Source organism: Lissotriton helveticus, chromosome 7 (assembly GCF_964261635.1).
Source record: "Lissotriton helveticus chromosome 7, aLisHel1.1, whole genome shotgun sequence".
NCBI lineage: Eukaryota > Metazoa > Chordata > Amphibia > Caudata > Salamandridae > Lissotriton > Lissotriton helveticus.
The window spans coordinates 1,720,954,727-1,720,979,871 of NC_136068.1; positions in this window are offsets into that span (position 1 = coordinate 1,720,954,727).

A 25,145-nucleotide genomic window follows, 5' to 3' on the forward strand; every position below is an offset into this window, starting at 1 on the left:
GAACAATCGAACACTCGTTTGCCATCCAATCCACTATTTGAAGATCAGACTCGCCCTGGGAGCAGCCGATACTTTCTTCGTCCACGCACAAGACATTAATAAAAAGATTTTTTTGTTTTTAGGTTTCACACTTGCCCTGAACATAGTGGACATTGTATATTGTGTACCTTTTTCCTTTTCGTACAGCCAAGAATGTTATGATAAATTGAATGTTCAATTTAGCTAGAACCTACCATCCAGGTTGGCCGTAGGGCCGTGCGGGTACTTCCTTCTGTTTAGCAGCTATCGACACTAGGTCGGTTTCTTTTGTCGATTTCTGGGAACTCCTGGGAATTGATAATCGCTACTCAGAACGAAGTGCGTCAAGAACGTCGCGGACGGTCGTTAGGGGATGGAATCGTCATTGTCTGAGCTGTCGAAAAGAGAGAAAGTGTCGGCGCAAAGATCTGCATTAGATAAAATGTTTCGTACAAAATGGTTTTTGCTACAGGTTTTCATATTGTTCCTGACTGTATCTATGTTACTGGTGGGGGGAGTATATTTTGGGTCTCAATTCTTACTGCCTTCTACTATACCTACTCTTCCATCTCATAATCTAAATTTCGTTTCAACTGTCTCTCCACATTCCTTTCATCTTCTGCCTCAACACGAACAAGCCAGACGTGCGGAATTTAGAAACAACTCCTTTATTCAACTCTTGCATCAGCATCAGTTAGTGGTAAACACTACCAATTGTTGGGTGTGTGGGTTAATGCCACATACCATGGATAAGGGTATTCCGTACTTAGTGCTGCCTTATAGTTCCCAAGGGTCAGCTCGAGCATTGCAAACTATGTTCCGTAGCGCACTGGATTCCTACCCCCATCGAGAACCACGCTCAGCAAACTTTGGTCCTGGCCCGTACCACAAGACTCTGGCGAGAGCTATTGCTGATTTAGATAGAGATATTTTCGACGCATCGCTTATCCCAGAGGAGGAGGTGCGAGCATATAAGGAACTAAGTGAGGCTGAGTATAGTGTATCAGTGGGTGATAGGCAGCTTAAAAGCTCATCACCGATATGGATTGTACCTCACCTTGGTAACTTCTGCCTGAAAGGTCTCGGTCGAAATCCGAGAGCTCAGTTTGGGGAGAGTGCGTGTACTGAGACATACGTCTTACCAAAGCTCTCATCCCCTGTCTTCCTAACTGCCAAGGGTACCTATTTTGTATGTTATGATCGAGCCTATACGTGGTTACCTCATGACTTCTCGGGTACCTGCTACATTGCAAATCTTTTGCCTCCGACTTTCACTGTGGCCTCAGATTATCACAGAACTAGAGTTGTGAGAGGTGTTGTCAACAAAGAAGATACTGCCGGTCAAGAAGCAGGAGACTTCTTTAAGGGTTTCCTACCGTTTTGGGGCCCTATGGTCAATAGCAGGAACCTGAGGCAGTTAACTCGTGTAGTAGAATCAACTGCCAACATAACTGCAAGTGCCCTTGGTAATTTGACAGCCGAGCTTCAGGCGGATAGACTGATGACGTTACAGAACCGTATGGTTCTAGACGTTGTTCTAGCAGATAGAGGTGGTGTTTGTAAGGTCATCCATTCGAGCTGCTGCATATTCATACCTGATAACGCTCCAACAGTTTATCAAGCCATCTCTAAGTTGCACAAAATTTCGGAGTCCATACACGTGGACGAAGGAAATTGGACGCTTCTGGGATGGTTTTGGGGCCTGATGTCGACTTGGGGTTGGAAGATTCTGATGATCATAGGGGTTGTTGTGACGTTTCTATTCACATGTTGTCTTTGTGTGCAGTGTGGTCCTGCCTTATGTGGTCTCTGTGCCACAACGTGTATAAGACAGCCAGTTGTCACCAAAGAGGCATTGATGGATAGAATAATGTATCAGCAACATCTAAATGATCTGATGAATATCGAAATCGATTATGATTCCGACTAGTGCTTGCCTACATGAGGGCAAAAGGAGCGTCTGAGGTTCCGTAAAAATTATTACGACGTTCTGGGCATTACCGAATATGGACGAGTTTGGTATCTACGAACCGTAAATGGTGAGTTCGATGAGTGTACGCATTCTCGCTACACTACCTGATAGGGTTCGCCTAATATTACGTGTTCTTCATCCGAACCCTCGGGTTCCATTTTAGATACGGCATCCATTTTGTTTCTTGCCCTCACGTAGTCAGCGAGCAGGTAACTGTTCGCCCCCTGACCTTCTAGTTCCCAAGCCTTGCGGAAGATGCATATTCCTTTCATGCGTCTTTATGGCCGGAGGAATGACACAGCGAAGGCAGATGGCTCAGCTTGAGGGTAATCTGGTCATGCCGGTCTATTGTGACAGCCGTGCAGGCGATAGGATTCAACTCTTTGATCCTACGATCATGCTGCCGATATTACCCCCACACTCTTTTCTCTACACGTGTCTGACTTCCTTGCAGCTGCTTTTGTCTCTTCTTCTTGGCCATTTACAACTCTAATGGGTGTGCCTAATGGTGGGAAGATGTGCTTTTACAGTTGGGAACCGGCAGTGCTACTGTAATTATGTTCCGGGATTCAGAAAACATGAAAGCGACCCTTTTGAAGTTTACTGTGGGAACTGGATTGTAACCTTTTGTTCACATGTTGTGCGATGGCAACATTTTGTATAAAAGAGAGCGACCTACATATGCAATTTGAAGCAGACTCGCAGAACCTACATGCCGATGTACTTCTAATGACTCTTGTTTCCCTGCAGTAAATAAACGCTGATCTTTGACGCCGAAGGAAGTGTCCCGTGTCTCTGTCACTTGTGCGCCGAAACAGGTATCCGATGAAGGTTATAGGTGTTGTTCCCTGGCACCGCTGGTTCTGTTAAAAGTCCAGTCCTTCAGCTTCCTCTTAGACAGAGGATCCAATTTAAGGCCCTCTGTATAGTTTTTAGGGCTCTCCACGGGTGCGGTCCAGCCCCTCTAAGATCCAAGTTTGTTTGGTATGCCCCTACCAGACATCTTCGTTCATCTGATGATAAACTGGTAGTTGTTCCTAGATTTAGGAAGGTCAGAGCTGGAGGTAGATCCTTCGAGGTGGCTGCCGCCAGACTCTGGAACACTCTCCCCATCAAGATTAGGTCCATTAATGAACTCTTGCAGTTTAAAAAAGGTGAAAACCTGGCTTTTCCCTTGCTAGCTTTCTCCCCCGGTACCTGTTTTTCGCTCCTCTCTGGTTTCTGTCAGCGCCAGGATGCCTGCAATGGTGACAGTTGCGCTTTATAAATTCTTAAAATAAATAAATAAATAAAGGCTCCGGGCTGAGAATGAGGTTGCGCCAGAGGCAACGACTGTAGTTTATGTAGGTTGCCTAGCAACACAACTTTCTCGCGGGATGATAAATTCCAGTAGGCAACCCCTGTGCATGCCCACTGAACGGCCTCACATGTCATAACTTTAATGAGGAGCACTTCTGTGGGGGCAATGAAGCGTAATTTACACTGCACTAGAAACCATTGGCATGGAAGTCGTTCCCTAGTGTGTTCCTCTGATGGGGTTAGAGTTATGAGACTACTGTGAGTCGAAGTCCATTAGTGGTTCCGGCCGGAATGGATACCGAGGCCAGCCTCTGTAAGTTGGCCCTCCCCTCTCAACATTTCCACCTGCGCATGTTTAGTTTTCCCTGATCACAGAAATAGCGGCAACTCTGTGTTACAGCAAACCACATTATTCAACTTCTAAATAGGGTGAGGGCGAGAGATGGGGTGACATGCCAGTTTTTGACAGATTTCCTGTTTCCATTTGCCTCTACATGCAGCCCATGGCGATTATTCGAGGTTATGGTTTTGTAATGTTTGGAAACCTCACAGTACCCCCTATCCTTCTTGACCCACCATCACCTGCCACTCACTCTAAGCCAGAGTTCTTCAATCTGTGGGGCGGGGGCGCAACACCATCTCGGGGGGGGGGGGAGGGGGGAGAGAGCGCACACTCCACACTAGCATCTTCCCTTTCAGAGTCTTTTTACTGTCGGGGGGGGGAGGGGGGTGCACACTCCACACTAGCATCTTCCCTTTCAGAGTCTTTTTACTGTCCTGAGGCCTGCAAGTCTTCACCCTTTTCAAATGTTTATTTGCGAGCTGCGGTAACTGAGAGCTGGAGGAGGGGGAGGGAGGGGAAATAGATAAGGCACGACTGTGCTTTAGAGTGATCAGTTAACCTTCCCAGGAGGGGGTTAATTGGTAGAGCTGGGCTGCTTCAGCTACAGTGGGAGGAAGGGTCTCTGCTAAAAACAAAAGCAACTGAACAGACAGTCCTTTTCCTTTGCATTCAATTTCAAAGCAGAGGAGACTCCTTGCCTCCCACTGCAGGTGAAAGGACGGGCTTTCCTTGCTTTCAGTTTTAGCAAAGGAGACATCCTGCCTCCCAAAGCAGCTGAAGCATTTCAGCTCCACCAGTTTAACCCTGTCCTAGGAGGAAGCTGTTAGCAGAAAGGAGACAGAGTTTCTTTTAAATTTACACAGGCAGGCCTGCAATGCCCACAGGGCTTCAAGTTACCAAAAGAAAAATGCCAGCCAGCCATGTGTTTTGAAACAGCCTGCAAAGTGCTTGTCTTGACACCAAATATACTTATAAATAAATAAGTATGTATACATTTGTAATATGACTTTTCTGTCTTTGTTCCATTTTATTATCAGTCATGGACCATTCAGGCAGGCCTAGAGCACAGTTAAAAGTGCTACTATTTATATGTGCTGTTCAAAGTATGCACAGACAAGTGCTGACAATGCAGCTTTAGGTGACTATTTTGATGGACCAGTTGGTACAAAAATAAACAATGAGCTGGCAACCCTAACCGTAAAACTGGAAGTTTGTTGCAAGATCAGCACATTTATTTCCTCCACCCTGATCCCTGGTTAATACCATAAAAGCAATAGTTTAACATATCTGAAACCCTACGCTGCCGTCAATAACCTGCTGTGTTAGTTAAAGTGTCTGGGAATGCACCCTACATTCAGACAACTCACTCCTCATTCTCGCCCTTCACTTTCATGCTCACAATGCACTCAGTGATAACAATGCACTCACACTGATCACCATGCACTCACACCATTCACCCTTTCACCCTGCACTCACAGCGATCACAATGCACTCACACTGATCACCATGCACTCACACCATTCACCCTGCACTCACAGCAATCACAATGCACTCACACTGATCACCATGCACTCACATCATTCACCCTGCACTCACAGCGATCACAATGCACTCACACTGATCACAAAGCACTCACACTGATCACCATGCACTCACACTGATCACCATGCACTCACACTGATCACAATGCACTCACACTGATCACAATGCACTTACACTGATCACCATGCACTCACAGTGATCACCATGCACTCACAGTGATCACCATGCACTCACACCATTCACCCTGCACTCACATCGATCACCCTGCACTCACACCATTCACCATTGCACTCACTCTGATCACCATGCACTCACTCTGATCACCATGCACTCACTCTGATCATCATGCACTCACTCTGAGCACCATGCACTCACTCTGTTCACCGTGCACTCACTCTGTTCACCGTGCACTCACTCTGATCACCATGCACTCACTCTGATGCCTATGCACTCACTCTGATCACCATGCACTCACACAGTGCAGAGGTTTAATGTGCCTGCTACAAAGAATGTGTACCATACAGATCAAAGAACTGAGTGTGGGTAAACTATGAGTAGCACTATGAAAAAATGAAATGTTTGCCAGAAAGGTGCTATAGAGAGAAGGGGTGCATTGTTGGTGAGTGGTAGTGAAGAAAGTCATGGAAAAGGAGGAAATGGGAGAGAAGGACATATTTACATGCACTGCAATCCAGCCTTTTAGGGGTTCCCTTGATAGAGGCAGCTCTGTTTTTGCTCTGATGGCCTGGAATAATTCCTAAACAGATTCTTGTAAATACTGTTTTGTTTAAATTATTTTTAATGTGATTGATGTGAGAGTCTATTATTATATGCAGAGAAATGTTTTAGTTTCATGCAATTTTAGATCAAAACGGGTCCACACTGTTGGTGGGGTTATTACTAATCTAGGTCATGTGTAAAACAAAGCATCCTAGTAAAAAGAATTTGCGCACATTTTATCTTGGAAAATTGTGTTTTGAGCTGTGTAATAAGCCTCTGTCATTTCACCACACCCATTCACAAACCTGCAGTTTACTAAACACTCTTATTGTGTTAAACATTATTTGCCGAATATGGCCCTGAGATATGCACGTGGCAGTCGATTATGTAGTGTACCAGATTCCAGAAATTTCTGTCAGGTGGTGGGGGGGCCCAACATCTAAAGAAATTCAACTGGGGGGAATTCTCTGACTTCAAGTTTGGCAGTTTACCTACCCAAATTTAAGTGGTGCTTATCGCAAAATCTAAAAACTTAAAAGTCCGTTGCCGGCATTATGTTTCAGTCCGTTATCCGATTTTCATCAAGCCATTGTTGTACAAACATAAAGTGCAAAAGAAAAAGTCAATGTGCTATGGTAAGCAAGAGCACCAGAAAAATGAAACCTCACGCTTTGAATGAAAGCTGACTCAAGTACCTTGTAATTTATTTATTTTAAAAAAAAACCAGTGATTTAATCAATTGGCGTTTTTACACAGCCATAAGTATAAACAGGGATTTAAGTGGGTCGGGTCTTGCCAATATTCTAACAAGTACAGGCGTGCCATTAAAGAAAAGAATTACACGCGTGTGACTCGCGCTAAAGAAGGAGGCAGCCCTGGGGAGGAATGACCTGAGGGGACCTAAAGCATTTCACTTGCGAGAGCGAGCAGCGCCAGGAGCGATAATTGCTACCATATGGCGCCTCACACTCTGGCAAGTGAATCGCCACATGTGCACACGTTGCCATTGAAGGCAATGGAAATCGTGCACCTTTTTGTCTGAAAAGCCAAAGCGATCGCTAAAGGTCTTTTTTGCTGTGTAGGCAAGACCTAAAAATGACTGCTTATCTATTCTCTATCAAGCTCTTGTCTGGTCTGATAAGCTATATCGGGCTGAAGGTCACTTCTCTGCGCAGCTCTTGAAACCTCTGAGAAGCTTATGATTGGGGCCAGTGTGAAGCCCGATAGTTCCATTGCAAAGCCTCTCAAAACTATGGGCAAATAACAGGGGTTTTTGTAGTGACTGATCACAACATTCTATCTCATGTTTATTAGTTTGGCAACAGCTAAGTCCCAAGAAGACAAAATAAGTACAGTGATAAATGTGTCATTTCAATTCACACATTGACATTTTAACCTCAGTTGTAAGTGTCCATTTTTATCATGGCAGCGACTATAATATATTCAATGAAAATATGTAAATCTAAATAGAAGGCAGACATGATGGTAAATCTCCTGCGTACATCTAAAACTTCACACTTTCAGGAAAAGATAAAAGAGCTGCCAAGTCAGCGTACGATAAAATGGAGGACATGAAAGCAGGCCCTGACCCAGTATTCATGACAGTGCACCCTGTTAGCTATCACCATAAAATAAAACGTATTCTAGACCATATGCCTTTCTCATATATTCTCTGAAGAATTTGTGTGGGCATAACAATAACATGGATTAGTATGTAACAGGCACATGTCATCAGGAGAAGCTCTGTCACATCAGTCACCATCTTGCATTTGTGGTGGCAGAGACGGTTTGAAAGGACTTCTTGATAGATATCAGCAGTTGCTGAACCCCAGCGGACCTGAATTCACCAGACATTTCTTTGTACGCTTTGAGAAGCGTAACCACGCACAGTTTAGGTGCCTCTAGAAAATGTGGATGTGAGATGGAGCACATAATGGACTTTCATCCTGGTTATGTTGAACATTTAGCCAACTTCGGAAATGTCCAATCTGAAGTTACTGGTCATGCTAACTTCTAAAGGAATTTCCATATATAGTCAAGTTCTACCTGCATAGGATACAGATTTTGTCCCACACACCAACTGGACCATCTCTTTCAAGACGAACCACTAGTGTTTGCCCATGCTTGCTGGATGAGATTGGCAGTCATGCAAGAAACACTTGACGTTTCCCAGCATCACTTGTACCGCTCAATGGCATCATGGAACCTTCGGGAACTAGGTAGTGCAATCTCCCTTGCCAGTCTTTTAGAGTGTTCAAAAGTAGATGATGAAGAATTGCATATGCGTCTAGTCACATTGTATATCCTTTGACCTTAACGACATCACAGGAAGTGATACCATGTGAAACTTAACCCTGAATTGTCCAAGGAAGAAATCAAATGATCCTAACTTTACCGCAATTGACATTACTGAAGTTACATAATAACTGCATGATTAATGTAACAGCCAAAATGGGATCGCCAGTGAACAAAAGTGCAGAAATAAAACTGGACACGGGGTATCCTCAATCCCACTTTAATCATGGATTCCCTGCCCAGAGTAAAATGGTCAAATGGAAGACCAGTGGATGGTAGTATGTAAGACGATAATGAGTCACCTACCCCTCCACTCTGCAAACAAACGTCGAGATGTTTTAGCCAGAATGAAAAAATACCCCAGCTTTCATCAGGACTCACAAAGAAAAGATCACATGGGCTCTAACCCTAACTCCTTGATCCAGTGGCAGAGGGTAGATACCCTTCTAAATGAAAAACTACCTACAAATGTGTCAGGATGATTTTCTTGGGAAACCGAGCTCTTTGAAATTCAAAACTTGAAATGGCGGGGGAGCGAGGACAGCTCCCTATAGTCACACTTACATCAAGGTGAGCTGTCTCTGATGACTTGTCCCTCGGTGCTGTGTAGGTTCTACATTCTTACCCAACAGGAAATGGGGTTGGATAGGATAGGATAGGAATTTGTAGAGCGCGCTAAACCTGAAAGGTTTCAAGGCGCGAAGGGGAAGCAAGCATTCACCAACTACGAGGCGAAAAGCCAGGTTTTTAAGATCTTCTTAAAGGATGCGAGTGAATTTGCCGTAGTGATAGAAGGAGGCAAAGTATTCCAAAGTCTGGTGGCCGCCACAGAAAATGAGCAGCACCCCACCTGGAGCGACAAAATCTAGGCGAGACAAGCTTCTCCTGAGTGGAGGACCTCAAGGTTCTGTCCGTGGTGTAACACTTTAATAAGGTTGCAAGGTGAGATGATCCTGTACCATGCATGGCCTTGTACACCAAATTCAGAGTCTTAAAGGTGATGCGCTTCCTGATCGGATGCCAATGCAAGGCACGGATTACTTCTCTTACTGATGTTTGGGGATGTTCATTATTAGTCTTGCCGCAGCATTTTGCACTACCTGCAGCTTGTTCAGGGAGCCTTTACTGACATTGAGATATAATGCATTGCAATAATCAAGCCAAGAGGTGACTAGGGCAATGATAGTGGGCCGATGAAGATTATCCAGTAAGGGGATTCTTGTCAGAACATACACATGCTCCCCAGACACGTAGGTTAGCATGTGCTTAGTAGGAGTATCCCAGATTGTTATATTATTTTTTATATGTTTGTTTCAGCAGGATGGTGCGTTTTTTGTTTTGTCATCATCATCAAATACTTTATTCAAGCTTTCCGCCCATAAAAGTACACAAACAAATAAAACACAAAGATAAAAGAAATTTTTTGTGTCATTTCATAAAACAACTAATTCCCAAAAATCAATGCTCTAAAAAACATAAATATCCAGAAATCCCTTTAAAATTACTCAATAAGAATAATATTTTTGCAATTATAAAAAGAGAAATGAATCGGTTGAAGTCCAGGAATTACCAATATCGTGTTTCCAACCCAGGAATTGAGTAACTAGAATGGGGAGCAACAGGATGGAGAAAAAAGCAACTTATTTTTCACTCTAACGCCCTACTTCTCATATACCAGCTCCAACTAAGGAACTTGGATACTGCACACACAACTGCCTGCTTATATTCTGTACGAGGAGCTGCATGGCAACCTCAACTTTGCGGCAGTCAAGTTGCCTCCATAAAGGAATAATGCACGATTTCCTGGGGCAGAAAAAACATGGCTGATACATTGCTCCCATGGTTTGTCGGTGATGGTTGTTGACAGCTCAGCATCCCAATATGGGCACAGTGTTGTCAACTAGGGCACGTCGTTCAGCCTAATAGAATTATATATTGCCGTTATTGCGTGTCTGCCCCGCCCTTACATCATTAATGTTTGTATGAGGTGCGATGTGGGAGGTTCAGTGCGGTCATTATCCCATTTCTGGAGAAATTGGCTTGTGAGGGGGGCGTATAGTATGAGCGTCCCTTGCGGTATCTCTAAATTAGTCATGAGGGCCTCAAAAGTTCATAATTATGAAACCGTATACACGTCACCCCAGGTGTCTAATCCTTCCAGCTTCCAGGCCCAAACGGCCACGACAAGCGAATGTGCCCGGTAAGACCTCTAGTGGTAGACTAGGGGCAGTGGGCTTGGCCTGATTTTTTTGGTAACGTGTATTTAGCCCAGTTGTGCCTATCTGTCACCATTAAGATGCTGTCTTGCTTTTTCTGCAGCATTGTGTTAGAGTCTGATAGCCACTCCAATATTGCCGGTTGTTCCCAGGATAAGGCTATGGGTATTAATTCAGTGGTATTGCTCTTCGCCAGCCATCTCATCGGCTGCGGCATAATAGTTTTCATAGTTTGGTGCACCCAGGCTGCCGTCTCACAATGGTAGGTATAATTTTCGAAGGGCCACCATGGACCTAGAGTTCGCCCATATCAGGGAGACAAGGAATGACTCTAAGACTTTAAATAGCCTCTGTGGTAAGCAATAAGGGAGTGCGGAGAAGAAATATAAAAGACGGGGGAGTACAAGCATCTTGTAGATGGCCACTTGTCCCATGGGAGGTAAGGGCAGGCTCAATCAGAATGGAAAAGCTGCACGAGCTCTGGCGGGGCACACCCCAAGTTACCATCTATCATGTCTGTGTTTGTCTGATGGACCTGGACCCCAGATATTTAAAGGTGTCAAACAACCACTCGAATGATGTGTGAGGTACGGTGCGTCTTTGGTCTGGGGACAATGGTTTCCTTGGGAACACTACCAATTTGGACCAATTAACTCGTAGCCCCGAGATCTGCGCATGCTCGTTCAGTAGATCCATCAGTTCCCGCAGTATTTCAATTTGACCGTGTAAGTAGATCAGTGCATCTGCATTTGGGGGACACCATGTGCCCTCGCCGATCCAGGCATATAGTCCAATCCAGCAGGCGTTCGCACAGCTTACATGCCAGTGGCTCCATGGCAAGTGCAAAGAAGATAAGTGACAAAGGCATCCCTGCCTTGTGCCTTGTTCTATAAGAAATAGTGGAGAAAAAGTGCGGTTCGTCTTTACCCTGGCCTGCGACCTTGTATATAATAACCGTATCCACTTCAAGAAGTTGGAACCAATGCCAAATTCAGTCAGTACTGCCAGCAAGTAGCGCGAGCTCAAAGTATCAAATGCCTTTTTGATATCTAAAAACGCTATCCAGGGTGTTTCCGGTTCCTTTAGTGCCCATTCTAGTAATGCAAAGAGCCGGCACAGATTTGTTATGAATGAAATTGAGACCTTAACATAGGTACTGTCTCAGAGGCACAAATCCTTTGTATCACAGAGACAAGCAGGCCCTTTCAGAGACAGGCAGGCCCTTTGACCTAGATTAGCCCTCATTTCACAATAACGAGCAACAGAGAGGCTGTCCCCTTATCTGATCACTGTGTGCTCTGTGCACAATAAACGGTCCATCCTAAATACGTAATCTCCATGTCCAACAGTGACTAACCTACGTCACAATAAATTCTTGGAAACAGACCAAGAACACATCTTCCTCTGACCAACATTACGTCAATCCAAGACACCTATCCAGTATAAGTATACCTCCCTTTGCCCAAGCAAACGAGAGGAGACAGAGACTTCCAGGCCAACACTCTGCCCGAGGCGCTGCAACCTGCGTCATGCCACAGCTCCAGCTGGCAGAGGTCCATCACCCATCTGTGGGTGTCCAGCTCAAGATCAGGATGAAGTCCCACTATGGTAAAGGGGTTAGACTAACTCCTAGGGGGATTCTTGGCTCTCTAAGACCTACACACATGCTAGGTACACTTAGGTACATCTAGTTAGGCATCATAGGAGTATAGGCTTTATCTTAATGCATTCTGTATTTCATGTATTTGTTCATTACTATTGCAAAATGGTATAACTATACAAAGCCTTTTTATTTAACTGCACTGCTGGCCATAATTCTCTGCTACTGTCCAACAGTTGTCGCAGCACATATAACCAGTACTAGAATAACAACTGTGCAATAAATTTTATTGTAAACACACCCAACTGTTTCTTCTATGTACTTCTCTGAGATGAGTGACTGAATGAAAAGTAGTATATTGTTTCCATGATCCTGAGGGATGTGGGTTTTATGTTATGTGGTTGCCAGAAGCTATTCCCTTCTTGTCTTCAAGAAGTTTCTAGTGGCCTCCGAGCTAGCTGGTACACAGTAATTAAGTTTAATATACATAATAGGGGCATACAGACCTCAGTCCTATGCCAAGCCTATCGTGTATGTTATTCCAATGCGCAGAACCTATAAGGGATATAGGAACTACACTACATGGCGCCCAACCGTGATTGCGGACTTATTTAACAGTAGAATCTGAGTAATTCAGTCATGCTTATTCTCAGAGACCCTACCCACAAAACGCCAGAGACGTCTGGAATGGGTAGGCACAAAATTCCGCCACAGCCGAGTAGGCAAACCTCCTATGAAGAAGCTGTTGGTTAATCAAGCTTGAAGGAAAAAGTTCCCGAACAATTGTGCCTTTTTAAAACCTTATCTGAAAACCCTTTTTTAGGACATTTTGTTTTCACAACACAATGTCTGCCGAGGCAGCTGCTTCTGTCACTGGGACACAGGTCTCAGACAACGAAGAGGAAGCAAATGCAATACATTTTGTACCCATCGGGCATGGACTCACACAAAAACACCTCAGACATGATTTAACAGACCGAGGAGTTACAGTGATAATTATAGAGGCAAACGAAGATTATCAAACAGATGTGTTCTATTCGTGGGTTATATTCCCAGCAGTAAATGCAATAACTCAGACTTTTCATTCTTACATACATGAAAAAGTCCCAGCGGTCTACACTCCTTTTGAGGAGATTAAGATTCCGCTCACTAACCAGAATCACAATTTCTGGTTTAATGGCGCCCTACAAACAAATAAATAAAACCAGGCTCAGTCCACTCCGTAGACTAGGAGCTACATGGCCGACATTAGCCTGCTACACACAACATCCTGACATTGATATAATGCCACAAGATGCACTACTCTTACAGCACAAAGAGTTAGTGAAACTCTTACAGAGCCATGACACAACTCGTCATGAGGACACTTGGTGTCCAGCCCACAGTAGCTACAAATAATACAGCTCCTACACAGAGCACCGCTTCTAAAAATCACTCCACAAAACACACACACAGTAATGGGTAAACTGCCCATGAAACGTGAACAGATTCCTTTCTGGGTAGCTCAGAAAATCACCCAGTTAGAAGAAGTATTTCTAAATAACACACCATTTGAAAGCATATAGTGCTAACACTCTGCTTGCCCATAGGGATAACACCACAGTTAGAGGACTGCACCAATTGAGGTACAGTCTTTGCTGCCATATATACCAGAACTCATGGTATTCCTTCCTTAGCAGTAATTCCAGATGTCTTACGACAGATACAGAACAAGTATGGAGCTAAACCAGCTCTGACCTTAGGTATGAAATTACTAGGTAATTATGACCAGGTATCAACAATAATACTAGCTAACATTAAAGGGGAAGCAGCTTCAGTGGCGATCCGCCAACACCTAAGAGAGGTCAGTCTTATAGACCAACCACAAGAACTTCCCAAAATAATTAAAACTGCATATGCAGAACTGGGAAGGGACAGTTTGGGTGGAAAAACTTTTAAAAATCACAGCTAATGGGCAGTCCTGAGAAGGACACTTCTAAGCAGACACATACTTCTTCTAAAGAAGAAGTGGGAAAAGAATTAAAAAAAAAAAGCATTTTTCAGAAAAGATTCTCAGTCCCAAGGTAGGTCTCCTCAACAGGAGCCCTCTGCAAAGAGGTATAACCTTTGGAATATGGATAATATTAGGAAAACTGCAGTGCTTAATTTGTAAAAAAAAAAAAAGTAGTACTGGGCTCTCAGCAGGAGGACACTAGAGCTTGCACCACCGGTTGCCCCTGGCAGCTCTGCCAATGACAGCACCTACACACTACTAATCATCACACTCTTAAAAGTGTGACAATTCATACTATTACAGGCCCCCCAAAGCTATAAAAATGGCTTTGGAGGCAAATACTACTAATTGCAAATTTAAATTTAAATAATGAACAGAAGTTGTTGTGCTAGTACCTAAATTGGCAGACATCACTACCATGTGGCAGACAGTCATAGGCCCCGGCACAAATTAAGCACTGGAAACCTGACAGGTATCAGGATACTGATACAAATTCCTCCAGATATACAACACAGGGAGTGAAGGAAAGTCAGCACACAAAGAAGAGCGCAAGCAGTCCAGGGACAAGCACACTCAGGACTCTTCTAAAACAGAAGACAAGTCACACCTCAATTTAAAAAATAAAACAACACTTATCTTTACTTTAAGAAGGCAATGATTTGCGAGATTTCTTAATGGGACCTCGCAAACCACGTCAAAAACGTTTTATATACGCCGGTATATGTACTGCATACAAGGAGGCATGGAAAGTGACACAAATAAAGACTGCGGAAAGAATACGAGAGATTGATCGTATTAATTTAGAGAAAACACTCTCTGTAGTGGACAATGGTTTAACAACTCTGTCCTCCAGAATATATTCATTGGACACCATTGTATCATATGCAATTGATATAATAGAACAAGACTTGCTAATGTTACAACATGGCCAGTCTCAAATACGATTTTCCAGTTTCAGTATTGTCTGCAGCATATACCAGAAGGCCTATATGAAAGGTTGGGTAAAGAATACATTAAGTCAACATGGACTTTACCTTACACTACATAAAGGGAGAGAAGTAGTCCTTAGGGTCAACAACTGCAAAAATTCACTAATTGGTACACTTTTGTGCAAAGGTATTAATTTACACAGAGCCTGTGATGGTCCTGCGAATAACCTTTCATGCCATCTGCACGGGACTCCCTCCACAGTGATAGAACCAGTTTTCAGGCAACTATGTCAGGGAGCGTCCAAAGGGAGAAAGTATATTTTTCCTGAATTTTGCAACCATGTTCCCTGTTGACCTTAGACATGCATAATGCACAGGAGTGGGCAGTAGCCCAAGCTCCAGCAATGTATAAAAATCACGCTGGATGGGATGAAGGCTCAACCCACCATGTGATCCTGTTAATAGTTTCACCACTTGCACAAAGACACATGCTGTCCAACATGCAGATAGTGCCGCATTAATGAATAACATTATGCGGGAGAAAATACAAATAAACACTTGTTATCTCAAATGAATGTTTCTGTCAAACTTTAGCACCTGAAAACAGGTACCTAACAGCATTTAGTATATTAGAGTCCCAGAGACAATTTTTTGTCATCTCCCCCGTGGGTATAAGAACAGCTCAGGGGTATTTTCTGAAAGAATTACTGAATTGCTAAAGCACTTTGATGAAGAAGCGTTGTCCTATATTGTGTGATATTTGTCTAAACGGACAACCTTTTTGGGAAACACTTGACCAGGGTGAGTACCATTATTATGGGATTGGCCTCTGGGGGCTACAAATTTAATTTCGAGAAATCAGAAATTGCCCACCTCAGTATTCTATTGTTGGGATATGAGCTTTCAAGTAAAGGGAAAAGCCTGGCAGCTAACTTTTTAAAAAAAAGTGTGCACTGCTCCAGCCTCCAAATACATTAAACAACTTCATATCAGTACTGGGATTCCTAGATTTTGGCAGAACATACATTTTTGATTTCACAAACCTTTCTAGGACATTTTTCAAACATGACTTTTCAGTCAAACACTGGACATAAGAACACACCAATATTCTTTGTTCACACCGGGAAGATATTATTGCTTCCAAATACATACACAGACGTGTAAACTGGCACCTATTGGTACTCAGTATCATTTTGGGTCAATTTGGGTACATTTATTTTAACTTTTAATAAAGGTGAAACTGTACCATTCACATACGATTCTCAACTGTACACAAACACAGAAATGAGTTTTAATTCAACAAAAAAATAAATAAATTCTGACAACCATACAGGCTGTAGCAAAAGAAAGAGCACTGGCTAAGGGGAAGAGGCATGATTGTTGTCACCCCAGTACATGGGCTAGCATTCCTAATGCCAAAGCCTTTCATCCAGAATGGATACAAAGAGCTATCTCTTTTGCTGCATCAGACTTTGAATGCAGACTTGATTCAAGTTTAAAAACACAGGCATTCCTGCAATATGAAAAAGAACACCATCTACCAAATGAAATCTTGCCTCTAGATCAGTATGAATTTTAATTTACACTGATGGGTCTGCCCCACCGGCCGCTTTTGTTAAAGATCAGATGCTGGATGGCAAGTTCCGTCCTCTTTGCACCAAAAAAACTACCTCTAGGTAATAGCATGGCTTGGTTGGCAGCTTTTAAAGTCCTGATACTTGCACCTTTAAACACGGATCGAGAATTCCCCACACTCATTGTGTGTGATTCCTTTTACTGTGTGCAATAATATAATGAAAATTTACACCATTGGGAACAAAATGGGTTTAAAGATGAAACAAGGTGGCACAATTAAAATACTAAATTATGGGAACAGTTGGTAGAGTTGAGAAACGACCTACCAAAAACTCACGTGATTAACACACTGAGTCATCAACGTGATGGCGTGCACGTTGAAGGGAATTCATTGGCTGTTGAAGCCACAAAGGGGGGCTGTTCACACAGCTTCCATAGCTGCGCACACTCGTCCAACAACGAGAATAGACGGTTAGAATATGGTGGCTGTAATTGCTTCACGCAAAGCAGCACAGCAGTGCCTAAGAAATTTCCACTCAAATACTCCTACAAGTTAGATGCAAATAACATTCCATATGCTCAGATTCCTGGAGTGGGGGATAGAGTATTTTCAAAATATGGATAGTAGGCAGGAATTAATCATTTAAAGCACACAAGGGCTTGGGCTCCGTGCATTCAGGAGTAATAGCTACTATTTATTCATTGCAACAGTGCTATTGGTGGCCTGGGATCAGAAGACAGACTATTGGCTTTGTCTTGAACTGCAACATCAATAAACAAATGCCAGGCTACACCATCACAAGACCCGCGCAGGTCCCATTGCTAGACAGCCTCAGACTGTCCACTTGATCGTGTCGTGTAAAGGACCACTGCGGCCCCTCACATTTTGAGGTGGCTTAAAAATATATCTTAGTGGCAGTGGGTCCTTGCTCAAGTTTCCTATAAGTATGGCCTCAATACTTGGCTGACGCTCAAAACTGTTATAGAAAGATTTGCGAGTCCACAACAGGAGATACGCAATCAACGTTACACCCTGACTGTGGCCCCACACTTGGCTCTCGAGCCTGCTGAGAGGCCATGGAAGGGATGGACGCAGTATTGCGGTACTCCTCTCCAACGCCATCCTGAGGGAATTAAGGTAGAGGAGAGGAAGGACTGGGGCATAGAGCAATCCTTAACAGCTAGGGTATTAGGCGGGGTATTAGTGGGGTCAAATACTTATATGGATTCAGGGGGAAATACACACTCAGCCAAGAAGCTCTCTAGGAGGTGTCACCTCATTTACAAATATGGGAACCTGATCATACATGTGAAGGCACAGTGGCGGATGAAAACCATTCTGTATCTATGATCGTTTGGCTGTTTTACAGGAACTAAAGGAAACAAAGAAACAAACAAAGATTCTGTCAAAGTGAAACAGGCCGCCACTGGGAAGTCGAGGTAATCACGGCAAGTCTTGTCTGAATCCAAAAGTCATGGATCTGGGCAGAGAGAGAAAAAGATCGCGGACACAAAGGAATTTGGGCCCTCATACAGAAATACATGTGCCACTCCTTAAAGTTAAAGGAACAAGAACTGAACTTTTGCCGCATCCTGCCGTGATAAAAACACCAGATTCATTTCAAATGAAAGAATCAACCAAAACCTCTGTGGCCAATACTGAGCAGTAGGCCTCGTGAATTCCACAATAGTAGATGTCCTTCTCACTACTATTCAAGAAATTCAAACCGAAAGGCTCATCAGGTTTGAGCAATCAAATCCATGGAGTGGGGGACTATGCAACAATGCAATGGAACCAGTTCTCCTTGAACCAAGCTTTCAAATAAAAAATAAAAATCAAGACTACACTCAAGTTGCAATTTGGCCAAAAACAAATGTGTACACCAACGTTTTTTCAACAAAAGCACCTATTAATAAAAGCTTCTGCATTTTCTCAACAAAAACTTCAAATAAAAAAGGCTTCAATGTTTTTCAACAGAAGCATCAATTAATAAAAGCTTCAACGTTTTTCAACAAAAACATCAAATAATAAAAGCTTAAAAGTTTTTCAACAAAAGCATCAAATAATAAAAGCTTCAAAGTTTTTCAACAAAAACATCAAATAATAACTTCAACATCTGAATGTTTTTTCAGCAAAGACATCAACTATTAATTTCAACATTTCAAGGTTTTCAACAATAACAGCAAAGATAACTTCAACTAAATACGATGCAATTTCAACAATTGAACTTACAGCTACTGGCTATTTCATTAACTGCGATACGTTTTCCATGGCTCCACGTGAACAGGAAGCGACAGCCAGCCCAAAATCAAACAACAAACATACAAGTACGAACTTTTGAACCTTTTCCTTTCCAAAAGATACAGACCTGGCTTCTCCATGAATAGAACTATGGGGTATTTCTGGGTTCCTCTTTTTCTGTTCTGGCTTTGCTTAGAGCTAGCTTTTAGTATGACTCTTAGTGGACACTTTCTACAACACAGGAACTACATAAAACTGAAGCCACGTCCATTTTCAATTCAAATGCAAAAGAGACTTATAAATGTATTCGACCTGAACAAACCTTTATATTCTAAATGATGTACTTAATCATCCAGTTTTTAATTCTGATTAATGTATTTTGAACTTTCAATAATTTTCATTTATTTGTATCATGCATTCAGTGATGTAATTACATTCAGTACATTTTTCTGAAAATTGGGTTACTGATACAGGGTGTAATATGCTGTCTGTTTTAAGAATAATTGCTACATTTTCAGATCATGAAATGTTAGAGATTTATTCATATTGCAATGCTTTATACCTGTTACCTACATTAAGGTTATCAACTCCTACAGAATTGAAATGCATCTAGAAATGTGGTTGTTTAAACACCAGTAGGAACGTTGCCAAACACCACCATACATACATCAGCAGGGGCAACTTTAGATGCTATTTACAACACAACAGGACAGACCCAGTTAGGAAAGCATGGGTGGTTTGGCCTTTTGACACAAATACCTGTCACAGAAATGATTCCTGAACGTCACCAAGGGACTCAGTATACATAGGCCAGACCTACTTTATGTACAGATAACATCCAAAGGTAGTGAAATCCTACAGTGTAGGGAAGCTGTGCCACAACACTGACAGTAGTAAAAACGAAAGTTTCCTTTATAAAATTCAATGCTTAAAGGCAATCTGAAAACCATGCTTGTGCAGCATCTTTTAATTTTTCACTTTACATCAGCTAAAGAAATATTTTTTTCCTTTTTGCAAAATGGCACTCTTAAATACAGACTGCCCCTTTTTCCTTTTTGATAAATTCGGTCTTTCACATTCAAGCAGTGTGATACACCTTGGGAATACCTCGAACAGGAACTATGCCTCTCATGGTTTCTAATTTAAAAGACCAGTCTGACAAGACTGCAACTTACCTGTTCTTGCAATAGAGAATGTGCATCTGTCTGACACTTCCAAAGGAAAACGCCAGTGGCAATTACCACCATGCAAGGTCTGCTGAAGTCCCATGCTTCACTGTGTCCCATGCGTATTCCCATCAAACCAAAGCATTCCTTGCAAATCCAGTGGGTGCCTTGTGCTTCATTTAGCAACACCAAGGTATGGATTGATACCTCATCGGCTAATATGGCTGAAGGTGAGGTACGAGTAAATCCAGGCACACAGGTACAATCTTCAGCACCGGCTGCCTCAGAACCAGCAACTGGCAGCACTGTCTTTCTGTGCTTCCACAACGACTATGCGAGGTATTAAAAAGGTCTGTTCACTGCAGCAAATGGCTACGAGAAATGTTGTGACTACCAGCACTTTTTATCTCTAGTTCTTCAAAACATGTCCTGAAACACATTTTTTCTGTTATTGTTTCAACTTTCACCGAGTGCTTGGAGCTTTCCCTCTAAATTGACTTTTTTAAAGAAAGCATGGTCTTCTGAAAAAAGCATGAAAGAGTTTTCAATTTTATAAACAGAAACTTTTATAAGTAACTACTTACTCTAAAGAGTATATATATCTTTTTTAATGACACTATAGATTTTTCCTGTCTCCACAGAGTCTATAGTAATTTTACATATTTTAACAGCTGCTATTTTTTTCAGCTCATACAACTCTCATGCAACTACCTGCCAATTATATGCAAATGCCTATTTTAGTCACGTAGTTTGCTTTTAATGGGTTATTAACTCTTGTCCATAGATTGGAGTGGGTGTTATGAATGAAATTGAGACCTTAACATAGGTACTGTCTCAGAGGCACAAATCCTTTGTATCACAGAGACAAGCAGGCCCTTTCAGAGACAGGCAGGCCCTTTGACCTAGATTAGCCCTCATTTCACAATAACGAGCAACAGAGAGGCTGTCCCCTTATCTGATCACTGTGTGCTCTGTGCACAGAAAACGGTCCATCCTAAATACGTAATCTCCATGTCCAACAGTGACTAACCTACGTCACAATAAATTCTTGGAAACAGACCAAGAACACATCTTCCTCTGACCAACATTACGTCAATCCAAGACACCTATCCAGTATAAGTATACCTCCCTTTGCCCAAGCAAACGAGAGGAGACAGAGACTTCCAGGCCGACACTCTGCCCGAGGCGCTGCAACCTGCGTCATGCCACAGCTCCAGCTGGCAGAGGTCCATCACCCATCTGTGGGTGTCCAGCTCAAGATCAGGATGAAGTCCCACTAAGGTAAAGGGGTTAGACTAACTCCTAGGGGGATTCTTGGCTCCCTAAGACCTACACACATGCTAGGTACACTTAGGTACATCTAGTTAGGCATCATAGGAGTATAGGCTTTATCTTAATGCATTCTGTATTTCATGTGTTTGTTCATTACTATTGCAAAATGGTATAACTATACAAAGCCTTTTTATTTAACTGCACTGCTGGCCATAATTCTCTGCTACTGTCCAACAGTTGTCGCAGCACATATAACCAGTACTAGAATAACAACTGTGCAATACATTTTATTGTAAACACACACTGTTTCTTCTATGTACTTCTCTGAGATGAGTGACTGAATGAAAAGTAGTATATTGTTTCCATGATCCATGATCCTGAGGGATGTGGGTTTTATGTTATGTGGTTACCAGAAGCTATTCCCTTCTTGTCTTCAAGAAGTTTCTAGTGGCCTCTGAGCTAGCTGGTACACAGTAATTAAGTTTAATATACATAGCCTATCGTGTATGTTATTCCAATGCGCAGAACCTATAAGGGATATAGGAACTACACTACAGATTCAGTCCGGTAAACCTCTCCGGGATGAAGCCAGTCTGGTTTTCATGCATGTGTGCAGGGACAGCCACAACCAATCTATTGGGCAACAATTTCACTAAGATTATGTAATCGACACTCATCATCTGGAGGGGTCCCTGCCTGGTTTGGGCAGTATCACCAGCGTCGCCTCGCGCAAAGTGGGCGGGAGTTCCCCCTTTTCTTGTGCTTCTGTATACATAGTGGCCAATCGGGGGTTAAGTTGTTCAGAGTATGTGGTGTAAAACTCCGATGGCCAGCAGCCAGTTCTCGGGCTCTTATCCGCTGCCAGTTGCCCAATATCTTCAGAGATCTCGGCCACAGTAATAGGGTGTTCGAGCGAATCATAGTGTTGTTCCATTTTCTGAGGAAGGAGAGCCTCCGATAAGAATCTCTGGATAGATGCGGGTTCGTCAGTGTCTAGGGACGTGTATAATGAGGTGTAATATTCATAGAAGTAGTCATTGATCGTTTCCTGAGTACCTACTGTGGTCCCGGCAGGTGTGAGTACTGCTGTGATAGGAGGTTGGGAGGTGTTGGTTTTTAAAAGCCATGCCAGCTTCTTACCAGACTTGTCCCCCTCTGAATGTGGACGTGCCAGGTATGTTTTGTAGTCCAGTACACAGAGATTCTCTTGTGTCTCCTTATATGCCATGCGAGCCTGGGCCAGCAGGGGACCAATCTGGGGTCCTGTGGGTAAAAGCAATTCACACCTCTGTATTTCCAGAGTTTGGAGCGCATCTGTGAGAGATTTATGGGAACCATATGTAGTTTTGAAGGCATGTCCTCTTAGTACGACCTTAAATGCATCCCATTCCACCCCCGCACTCTGGGCCGTGCCCAAGGTGGGTTAAAAATATGAATCAATGGACCGTGACAGAGTGGTGCGGTATGATGAACCAGTGAGTGCTGCGAGAGGGAGGCACCAGATCGATATCCTGGATTTCTGTGCCTCCAATAACAGGTGCAACTGCAGTGGGTGTTGGTCTGAATCGTGTGCACCAAGTATGTTGCTTGTGGTATGCTGTGTAGAGCATTATCTGAGGAATAGATGATGTCTATCCTTGTATAAAGGTTATGAATTGCAGAATAGTACGAATATGTTCATAGCGCGGGGTGCTTGCTATGCCATATGTCATGTACTTGCATATTAATTATCAATTCTCGCATGTGCTGTGCTAATTTCTTAGACTGTGCTCCCGGAAGTGGAGGGCGAGATCAATCTAAAATGAGGTCCCGTACCGCATTGAAATCTCCGCCCCAGTATGTGGGCACTGTGGGGTCTGTGAACAAAGACGGAGTGCACCCTCAGTGGGGCTTTTGCGTTAGTAGGCCTCGGAAGTACTCTGTACAGTGTAAAGGATTATCGTGTTATACAAGGTCCACAGTGCATCTCGCGCAGCGTCTCTTTTTCTTGGGATATGGTGGTGCACTCAGCATGGGCGATTGTATCCTTTCGGAGTCCTTGCGGCCCATTACACGATCTGATGACTTAAGGGCCTGGCGTGCCTCGCACCCTACCTCGTCACATCTCAGAGGGCTCACGGCAGGTAGGAGACTCGAAGCTCTCCGGCTGGCCCGGTCAAGGTCCAGGATTCCCTCCGTGCCCTGCACCACTTTCGTTTGTCTCTTGGCACAGAAGCCGGGGAGCATAGTCCCATCAGGTCAACAGAACCCCCCGCCCCCAACATACCCAACATCCCGTAAATAACACACAGACACCAGTGTTAGATTGGGAAAAAGTTGCTGCAGGTTTATTACATACAACGTTATGTAATCACGGTGGGTTATCTTACGAACGATCCAAGGGCAGGCTGCATTCTCGCCACCTGCCCGCCTGGTGAGCCAAGCAGCACAGTGGCGAACCACCCATCTGCTGCGCCATTATGGTAATCACTCTACTCACGCCCCTTGCAGGGCATATCTAGGCAAACCCCCGGTTGCACAGGCCCACAACTGCCCGAAGGACTACTGGGGGGCCGACACGGGTTCCCGGACATCCCATGAGGTTCGAGGTTAGGCTCTGCCACCCCTATGTGCCTGCTGAAGTACAATGTTGCACCTCTCTGCTTCCGCATCGCCCTGTAACTCTGCCTGCAACGAAAAAGAACACATTAAAGCTCCCCCAGATTCCCACCCCCCCAAGCAGACACTCAGGGTAAGAGGTAGGGAGGCAAAAGAGTGTCCCGATGCACGACGCGCGCGTCTGGAGCGGCAAAGAGGCAACTAAAATGGCGAGGGGGAGATATATACCCCCTCGCCTTGCCTGCCGCCCCGGACGCGCGTCACAGCCTACTAGGCTCCCCCTGCCCGGGGGTGGAGTGGAGGACCACAGGCAAGGGGCGGGGGAAGCCCTCTGGGACTAAGGGGCCCGCCCTCCTGATGGCCACCGGGTGGCCTCCGGCAGCCGCATAGTCCCATCAGGTCAACAGAACCCCCCGCCCCCAACATACCCAACATCCCGTAAATAACACACAGACACCAGTGTTAGATTGGGAAAAAGGTGCTGCAGGTTTATTACATACAACGTTATGTAATCACGGTGGGTTATCTTACGGACGATCCAAGGGCAGGCTGCATTCTCGCCACCTGCCCGCCTGATGAGCCAAGCAGCACAGTGGCGAACCACCCATCTGTTGCGCCATTATGGTAATCACTCTACTCACGCCCCTTGCGGGGCGTATCTAGGCAAACCCCCGGTTGCACAGGCCCACAACCGCCCGAAGGACTACTGGGGCGCCGACACGGGTTCCCGGACCTCCCATGAGGTCGAGGTTAGGCTCTGGCACCCCTATGTGCCCGCTGAAGTACAATGTTGCACCTCTCTGCTTCCGGATCGCCCTGTAACTCCGCCACAGCCCGGCCGGCGGCCACCGTCGCCGTCCGGGCCCCCCACCACTTTGCTACTTAGGGAAACCTGCAACCCTTGATCCGCAGAGCTTCTCGTCAGACCCATAGGAACAAGTCAAACCGAGAGGAGAGAGTTGAACCCCTTCCACTTCAAAGTGACCTGATCCTGTCCTGAATCAACACATGCCTTGTAGTGTAGTTCCTATTATCCCAATAGGCTCTGCGCATTGGAATAATACCTTCAATAGTATAGGCCTAGACCAGACGTTAACTAGGTCTTCTACTGTCGATATTAGACTTAAAGTTTTGGGTTTGCCAGCTAGCTCAGAGTTCACTAGAAACTTTCTCGAATAGGCAAGGAGGAGTTGAACCTCCCTGGATAGACAAGAAGGGATTTAGTTTCTGACAACCATAGAACATGACAACTTTGCTCTCCCCTAATCAAGAGTGTATCTCTAGAGTCGTGTGAAAACAAAAGACAACTTATTTTACTCAGTCAGTACGTGCATTCACACCAGATTGTAGAGAAAAGGAAGAGAC